This window comes from Mandrillus leucophaeus, unplaced genomic scaffold (assembly GCF_000951045.1).
Source record: "Mandrillus leucophaeus isolate KB7577 unplaced genomic scaffold, Mleu.le_1.0 Scaffold364, whole genome shotgun sequence".
In the NCBI taxonomy this organism is placed as follows: Eukaryota; Metazoa; Chordata; class Mammalia; order Primates; family Cercopithecidae; genus Mandrillus; species Mandrillus leucophaeus.
Genome location: NW_012103854.1, coordinates 2,810,978 through 2,819,625, shown reverse-complemented (window position 1 = coordinate 2,819,625; position 8,648 = coordinate 2,810,978). Strand labels below are relative to the sequence as shown.

The 8,648-nt window shown below is 39.1% G+C and overlaps 1 protein-coding gene across 2 annotated transcripts in view; it reads left to right on the top strand.

The window, feature by feature from the left end:
- Positions 1–8,648, top strand: part of COL25A1 (collagen, type XXV, alpha 1) — a 514,206-nt gene that overhangs the window by 154,739 nt on the left and 350,819 nt on the right. The gene's annotated exons all lie outside the window — the stretch shown is intronic.

Below are 8,648 nucleotides of genomic sequence, written 5' to 3'. Positions count from 1 at the left end.
TGGTTACTGTAGCCTTGTAGTATAGTTTGAAGTCAGGTAGCGTGATGCCTCCAGCTTTGTTCTTTTGGCTTAGGATTGTCTTGGCAACGCAGGCTCTTTTTTGGTTCCATATGAACTTTAAAGTTGTCTTTTCCAATTCTGTGAAGAAAGTCATTGGTAGCTTGATGGAGATGGTGTTGAATTGATAAATTACCTTGGGCAGTATGGCCATTTTCACTATATTGAGTCTTCCTATCCATGAGTATGGGATGTTCTTCCATTTTATTTCGTTGTCCTCTTTTATTTCCTTGAGCAGTGGTTTGTCATTCTCCTTGAAGAAGTCCTTCACATCCCTTGTAAGTTCGATTCCTAGGTATTTTATTCTCTTTGAAGCAACTGTGAATGGGAGTTTACTCATGATTTGGCTCTCTGTCTGTTATTGGTGTATAAGAATGCTTGTGATTTTTGCACATTGATTTTGTATCCTGAGGCTTTGCTGACGTTGCTTATCAGCTTAAGGAGATTTTGGACTGAGACAGTCAGGTTTTCTAAATATACAATCATGTCATCTGCAAGCAGGGACAATTTGACTTCCTCTTTTCCTAATTGAATACCGTTTATTTCTTTCTCCTGCCCGATTGCCCTGGCCAGAACTTCAAACACTATGTTGAGTAGGAGTGGTCAGAGAGGGCATCCCTGTCTTGTGCCAGTTTTCAAAGGGAATGCTTCCAGTTTTTGCCCATTCAGTATGATATTGGCTGTGGGTTTGTCGTAAATAGCTCTTATGATTTTGAGATACGTTCCATCAGTACCTCTAATACATTTTCAATAGATTATCAGTATAGACCCAGAATAAAATGAATTTTTAAAAAACCTGTTTAATAATACTTTTTGAAAGTAAATATTTGACAGGCAGTTCCTTCTTAACTGATTCTCCTGTTCTAGGGTTCAGAAGAGTGAGCGATTCCCTTAGGGTTGTCCACAGGCTCACCGTGAGCAAAGTGAAGCCTCCTTTTTTAGTGCCAGTGGGTGGTTGATGGGGAAGCCCAGAGACTCTTTCTTGTTTCCTTGGGTTAGAAGGGAGGAACTGATTTCACTGATTTTGTGTTAATCTGTAAATGTGTTTGCAATTTAGAAGCGTACGTTTAAATTGTGTTAATCATTGGGAATTTTAAATTGAATAACAAGCTGAGAAGCAAACTCAGGTTACAATTAGGGAAATACAGGTGAGAAATGCAAATGTTGCCAATGGTCTTTAACTGCTGGCGATTTTACCCTTTCTCTTGCCACAGCCTGCTCTCATGGAGAATACTTTGATCCTCTCTAGGTCCACGCAGTTTTGTGTTTTTTGAGTTTTACACAGTTTTGGTGGTCCTTGTTCCACTTTGTGTCAGGTAGCTATTAAATGGTTTTTTCCAGTGTGTGTACACACACACATATACAGATTTGGTCCGAAGATGTTTGCAGAATCCAAGAACACACTGACGCAACATTCTTAAGCCCAGTAGTTATCCAAGTGTAAAATTTGGAGGTCATTAATTGAAATAAATAATGGGAAATGAGGAAAGGAAACTTCATATTCTGCAAGAGTGTAAACCTCCTTCTCTGTCTTTAAGGGAAATTGCTGCTGGGGGACATGGAATGCATCACGGCTGCCTCTTGACAGGTTCACCTTAGAGAGACGCAAATTAAATCCTTTCAGTTGCTGTTTTGAAGCTAAAAGTGTTTGACCATTTCAGCCCCTGAATGGTGTTTAAAGAATAAAGAGAAAAGAGCAGGAAGTTCTAATTGGCAAATTACTCCTTGTTATTTAGTTTGGCTTCCAAGTTGGAAATTCCAATAATGAAGAGCTTTGTGGGACTTGCCCTAAAGCAGAACCAGGGGGCTTTTTGTTCAATTACTGTTTAATGTGAAGATATTCAAGAAACATATTGTAACATTTAAGCCATCACTTTCTATTAAACATTGTCATATAATGATTTTTAAATCTTTCTTCATGGATGCTTTTATGATTCTGAACCATCTAAGTGAAGTGTAAATTGCAAATAAGATGTAAATAGACTTTTCTTATTACACAGTAATTATGAGGGGTGTTAGTACTTAATGAGAGCTTCTCAAAATGTTAGAAAATACATTTTTACTTAACAGTTACTTCTTAATCATAGTTATTCTAATTCTGATTTTAAAAAAAACCTCAAAAGCTTTTAAAAAGTCATTCCAAACTGAATTTACAGCAAGATGAATATTTCTTTTGATACTAGTATTTGAAAATGTTAATGAAGAATTTATTTGATTGTTTATATTGTTACAGAAGAGCTTTTTCACATTAAGTTTGATTTACACATTTAAATTAGAAAGAAATAGGCTTCAATTTGCACAATTACCCTACACATTAATTAATATTACTGTAGCATGGAGATAATATAAAATATTTGAATATTTGGAGATATATCCAAGTAGTAAAGAAGAGTATTTTATACTTTCGTTCTTTTTTAAAAAATTTTTATTTTATTTTATTTTTTGAGACAGACTTTAGCTCTTGTTGCCCAGGCTGGAGTATGATGGCGTGATCTTGGCTCACTGCAACCTCTGCCTCCCAGGTTCAAGTGATTCTCCTGCCTCAGTCTCCTGAGTAGCTGGGATTAGAGGCACCTACCACTGCGCCTGGTTAAATTTTTGTATTTTTAGTAGAGACAGAGTTTCACCATGTTGTCCAGGCTGGTTTCAAACTCCTGACCTCAGGTGATTCACCCACCTCGGCCTCCCAAAGTGTTGGGATTACAGGCGTGAGCTGTCGCGCCCTGCTTGTACTTTCTCTCTTAATGGTAACACTGAACTTTAGTATTTGACCTTGTCAAAAATTATAAAAGGAATGAAATAAAGAATTACAGTTTTGCTCAATGAAAGGCAATTTTAAGGATGAATGATTACAGTATGTGTAAGTTTTCATTGAACTTCTCAGAATGTAGCTATGTCATTTAGATAAAAGCTGAGGTTTCAGTTGAAAAATTCTGCTTACTTTCATTTCATAGAGTCACTGGATTTTATAGGAGTTAAAGATCTTTCCTGTCTTGATTATTAGAACTTTCCATAGTCACTTAACAGTTTGTTTCTTGGCTAAAGGATTTTATGACATCAATATTACTTGAAACAATTGTGCAGTTGAAATGACTGTGAATTAATTACTAGTTTCCTTTTTACAAATAAATGTCTCACATAGGAACAATTTGTATAATGCTTTTGGAAATGCTAACGGCTCCTAAGGTCCTAATCTTACCTTGTTTCTGAGTAGTTACACAATTGTGTCTCCCTGAGTGGGCCATGGACTTAGACGTTACTGTGAAGTGCTACACAGAGGTGTTAAGTTGGTAAATGGAATAGTTTTCTGATGAGATGTGAGTCTGAAGTTCTTCCCCAAACATGTTTGGCTTCACTGAACAAAAAGAATGAAATTTCTTGGGCAGGGCATCTCTGAAAGAAAGGCAGTAGCCCCAGTCAGGGGCTTATAAATAAAACTCCCATCTCCCTTGGACAGAACACCTGGGGGAAGGAGCGGCTGTGGGCACAACTTCAGCAGACTTAGAGGTTCCTCCCTGCTGACTCTGAAGAGAACAGCAGATCTCCCGGCACAGCGCTGAAGCTCTGCTAAGGGACAGACTGCCTCCTCAAGTAGGTCCCCGACACCCATGCCTCCTGACTGGGAGACATCTCCTAGCAGGGGTCAACAGACAAATCATACAGGAGAGCTCCAACTGGCATCTGGCAGATGCCCTCTGGGACGAGGCTTCCAGAGGAAGGAACAGGCAGCAATGTTTGCTGTTCTGCAGCCTCCGCTGGTGATACCAGGGCAAACAGGGTCTAGAGTGGACCTCCAGCAAACTCCAGCAGACCTGCAGCAGAGGGGCCTGACTGTTAGAAGGAAAACTAAGGAACAGAAAAAAAACCATCAACATCAACAAAAAGGACATCCCCTCAAAAACCCCATCCAAAGATCACCCACATGAAAGACCAAAGGTAGATAAATCCACAAAGATGTGGAAAAACCAGCTCAAAAAGGCTGAAAATTCCAAAAACCAGAACACCTCTTCTCCTTCAAAGGATCACAACTCCTGCCAGCAAGGGAACAAAACTGGACAGAGAATCAGTTTGATGAATTGACAGAAGTAGGCTTCAGAAGGTGGGTAATAGTAAATTCCTCTGAGCTAAAGGAGCATGCTGTAACCCAATGCAAGGAAGCTAAGAACCTTGAAGAAAGGTTAGAGGAATTGCTAACTGGAATAACCAGTTTAGAGAAGAACATAAATGACCTGATGGAGCTGAAAAACACAGCACAAGAACTTTGTGAAGCATACACAAGTATCAATAGCTGAATCAATCAAGTGAAAGAAAGTGTATCAGAGATTGAAGACCAACTTAATGAAATAAAGCATGAAGACAAGATTAGAGAAAAAAGAATGAAAAGGAATGAACAAAGCCTCCAAAAATATGGGACTATGTGAAAAGACCAAACCTATGTTTGATTGGTGTACCTGAAAGTGATGGGGAGAATGGAATTAAGTTGGAAAACACTCTTCAGGATATCATCCAGGAGAACTTCCCCAACCTAGTAGGGCAGGCCAACATTCAAATTCAGGAAATACAGAGAACACCACAAAGACACTCCTCGAGAAGAGCAACTCCAAGACACATAATCATCAGATTCACCAAGGTTAAAATGAAGGAAAAAATGTTAAGGGCAGCCAGAAAGAAAGGTCAAGTTACCCACAAAGGGAAGCCCATCAGACTAACAGCAGATCTCTCTGCAGAAACCCTACAAGCCAGAAGAGGGTGGAGGCCAATATTCAACATTCTTAAAGAAAAGAATTTTCAACCCAGAATTTCATATCCAGCTAAACTAAGTTTCATAAGCAAAGGAGAGATAAATTCCTTGACAGACAAGCAAATGCTGAGAGATTTTGACACCACCAGGCTTGCCTTACAAGAGCTCCTGAAGGAAGCACTAAATGTGGAAAGGAAAAACCAGTACCAGCCACTGCAAAAACATGCCAAATTGTAAAGACCATCGACACTATGAAGAAACTGCATCAACTAATGGGCAAAATAACCAGCTAGCATCATAATGACAGGATCAGATTCACACGTAACAATATTAACCTTAAATGTAAATGGGCTATATGCCCCAGTTAAAAGACACAGACTGGCAAATTGGATAAAGAGTCAAGACCCATTGGTGTGCTGTTTTCAGGAGACCCATGTCACATGCAAAGACACACATAGGCTCAAAATAAAGGGATGGATGAAGATTTACCAAGAAAATGGAAAGCAAAACAAGCAGGGGTTGCAATCCTAGTCTCTGATAAAACAGACTTTAAGCCAACAAAGATCAAAAAAAGACAAAGAAGGCCATTACATAATGGTAAAGGGATCAATGCAACATGAAGAGCTAACCTAAATATATATGCAACCAATACAGGAGCACCCAGAGCCATAAAGCAAGTTCTTAGAGACCTACAAAGAGACTTAGACTCCCACACAATAATAGTGGGAGACTTTAACACTCCACTGTCAATATTAGATCAATGAGACAGAAAATTAACAAGGATATTCAGGACTTGAACACAGCTCTGGACCAAGCAGACCTAATAGATATCTACAGAACTCTCCACCCCAAATCAACAGAATATACATTTTTCTCAGTACCACATCACACTTATTCTAAAATTGACCACGTAATTGGAAGTAAAACACTCCTCAGCAAATGCAAAAGAATGGATATCATAACAGTGTCTCAGACTGCAATCAAATTAGAACTCAGGATGAAGAAACTCACTCAAAACTGCACAACTACATGGAAACTGAACAACCTGCTCCTGAATGACTACTGGGTAGATAACAAAATTGAGGCAGAAATAAATAAGTTCTTTGAAACCAATGAGAACAAAGACACAATGTACCAGAATCTCTGGGACACAGCGAAAGCAGTGTTTAGAGGGAAACTGATAGCACTAAATGCCCACAGGAGAAAGCGGGAAAGATCTAAAATTGATGCCCTGACATCACAATGAAAAGAACTAGAGAAGCAAGAGCAAACAAATTCAAAAGCTAGCAGAAGACAAGAAATTACTAAGATCAGAGCAGAACTGAAGGAGTTAGAGACACGGAAAACTCTTCAAAAAATCAATGAATCCAGGAGCTGGTTTTTTGAAAAGATTAATAGAGACCACTAGCCAGACTACTAGAGAAGAAAAGCGGAAGAATGAAACAGATACAATAAAAAATGATAAAGGGGATATCATCACAGATCCCACAGAAATGCAAACAACCATCAGAGAATACTATAAACACCTCTATGCAAATAAACTAGAAAATCCAGGAGAAATGGATAAATTCCTGGACACATATAGCCTCCCAAGGCTGAACCAGGAAGAAGTCAAATCCCTGAATAGACCAACAACAAGTTCTGAAATTGAAGCAGTGATTAATAGCCTACCAACCAAAAAAAACCCAGGACCAGATAGATTCATAGCCAAATTCTCCCAGAGATACAAAGAGGGACTGGTACCATTCCTTCTGAAACTATTCCAAACAACAGAAAAAGAAGGAATCCTCCCTAACTCATTTTATGATGCCAGCATCATCCTGATCCCCAAACCTGGCAGAGACACAACAAAAAAAGAAAATTTCTGGCCAATATCCCTGATGAACGTCAGTGCGAAAATCTTCAATAAAATACTGGCAAACCAAACCCAGCAGCACATCAAAAAGGTTATCCACCACGATCAAGTCGGCTTCATCTCTGGGATGCAAGGCTGGTTCAGCATATGCAAATTAATAAACATAATTCATCACATGAACAGAACCAATGACAAAAACCACATAATTATCTCAATAGATGTAGAAAAGGCTTTCAATAAAAATCAACACCCCTTCATGCTAAAAACTCTGAATAAACTAGGTATTGATGGAATGTATCTCAAAATAATAAGAACTATTTATGAGAAACCCACAGCCAATATCATACTGAATGGGCAAAAGCTGGAAGCATTCACTTTGAGAACTGGCAGAAGATAAGGATGCCCTCTCTCGCCACTCCTATTCAACATAGTATTGGAAGTTCTGGCCAGGGCAATCAGGCAAGAGAAAGAAATAAAGGGTATTCCCACAGGAGGAGAGGAAGTCAAATTGTCTCTGTTTGCAGATGACCTGATTGCATATTTAGAAAACCCCATCATCTCAGCCCTAAATCTCCTTAAGCTGATAAGCAACATCAGCAAAGTCTCAGGATACAAAATCAATGTGCAGAAATCACAAGCATTCCTATACACCAATAATAGACAAACAGAGAGCCAAATCATGAGTGAACTCCCATTCACAATTGCTAGAAAGAGAATAAAATACCTAGAAATACAACTTATAAGGGATGTGAAGGACCTCTTCAAGGAGAACTACAAACCACTGCTCAAGGGAATAAGAGAGGACACAAACAAATGGAAACATTCCATGCTTATGGATAGGAAGAATCAATATTGTGAAAATGGCCACACTGCCTAAAGTGATTTATAGATTCAGTACCATCCCCATCAAGCTACCATTGACTTTCTTCACATAATTAGAAAAAAAACGACTTTAAGTTTCATATGGAACCAAAAATGAGCCTGTATAGCCAAGACAATCCTAAGCAAAAAGGACAAAGCTGGAGGCATCACGCTACCTGACTTCAAACTATACTGCAAGGCTGCAGTAACCAAAAGAGCATGGTACTGGTACCAAAACAGATACATAGACCAATGCAATAGAACAGAGGCCTTAGAAATAATGCCACACATCTACAACCATCTGATCTTTGACAAACCTTACAAAAACAAGTAATGGGGAAAATATTCCCTATTTAATAAATGGTGTTGGGAAAACTGGCTAGCCATATGCAGAAAACTGAAGCTGGACTTATTCCTTACACCTCATACAAAAATTAACTCAAGATGGATGAAAGACTTAAACGTAAAAACCATAAAAACCCTAGAAGAAAACCTAGGCAATAGCATTCAGGACATAGGCATGGGCAAAGACTGCATAACTAAAACACCAAAAACAATGGCAACAAAAGCCAAAATGTTCAAATGGGATCTAATTAAACTAAAGAGCTTCTGCACAGCAAAAGAAGCTATCATCAGAGTGAACAGCAGAATGGAAGAAAATTTTTGCATTCTATCCATCTGACAAAGGGCTAATATCCAGAATCTACAAGGAACTTAAACAAATTTACAAGAAAAAAGCAACCCGATCACAATGTGGGCAAAGGATATGTACAGATACTTCTCAAAAGAAGACATTTATGCGGCCAACAGACATATGAAAAAAAGTTCATCATCACTTGTCATTAGAGAAATGCAAATGAAAACCACAATGAGATACCATCTCATGCTAGTTAGAAAGGGCTGGGTGCGGTGGCTCACACCTGTAATCCCAGCACTCTGGGAGGCTGAGGTGGGCAGATCACAAGGTCAGGAGATCAAGACCATCCTGGCTAACACAGTGAAACCCTCTCTCTACTAAAAATACGAAAAATTAGCCAAGCGTGGTGGTGGGTGCCTGTAGTCCCAGGTACTCAGGAGGCTGAGGCAGGAGAATGGCGTGAATCCAGGATGTGGAGCTTGCGTGAGCTGAGATCG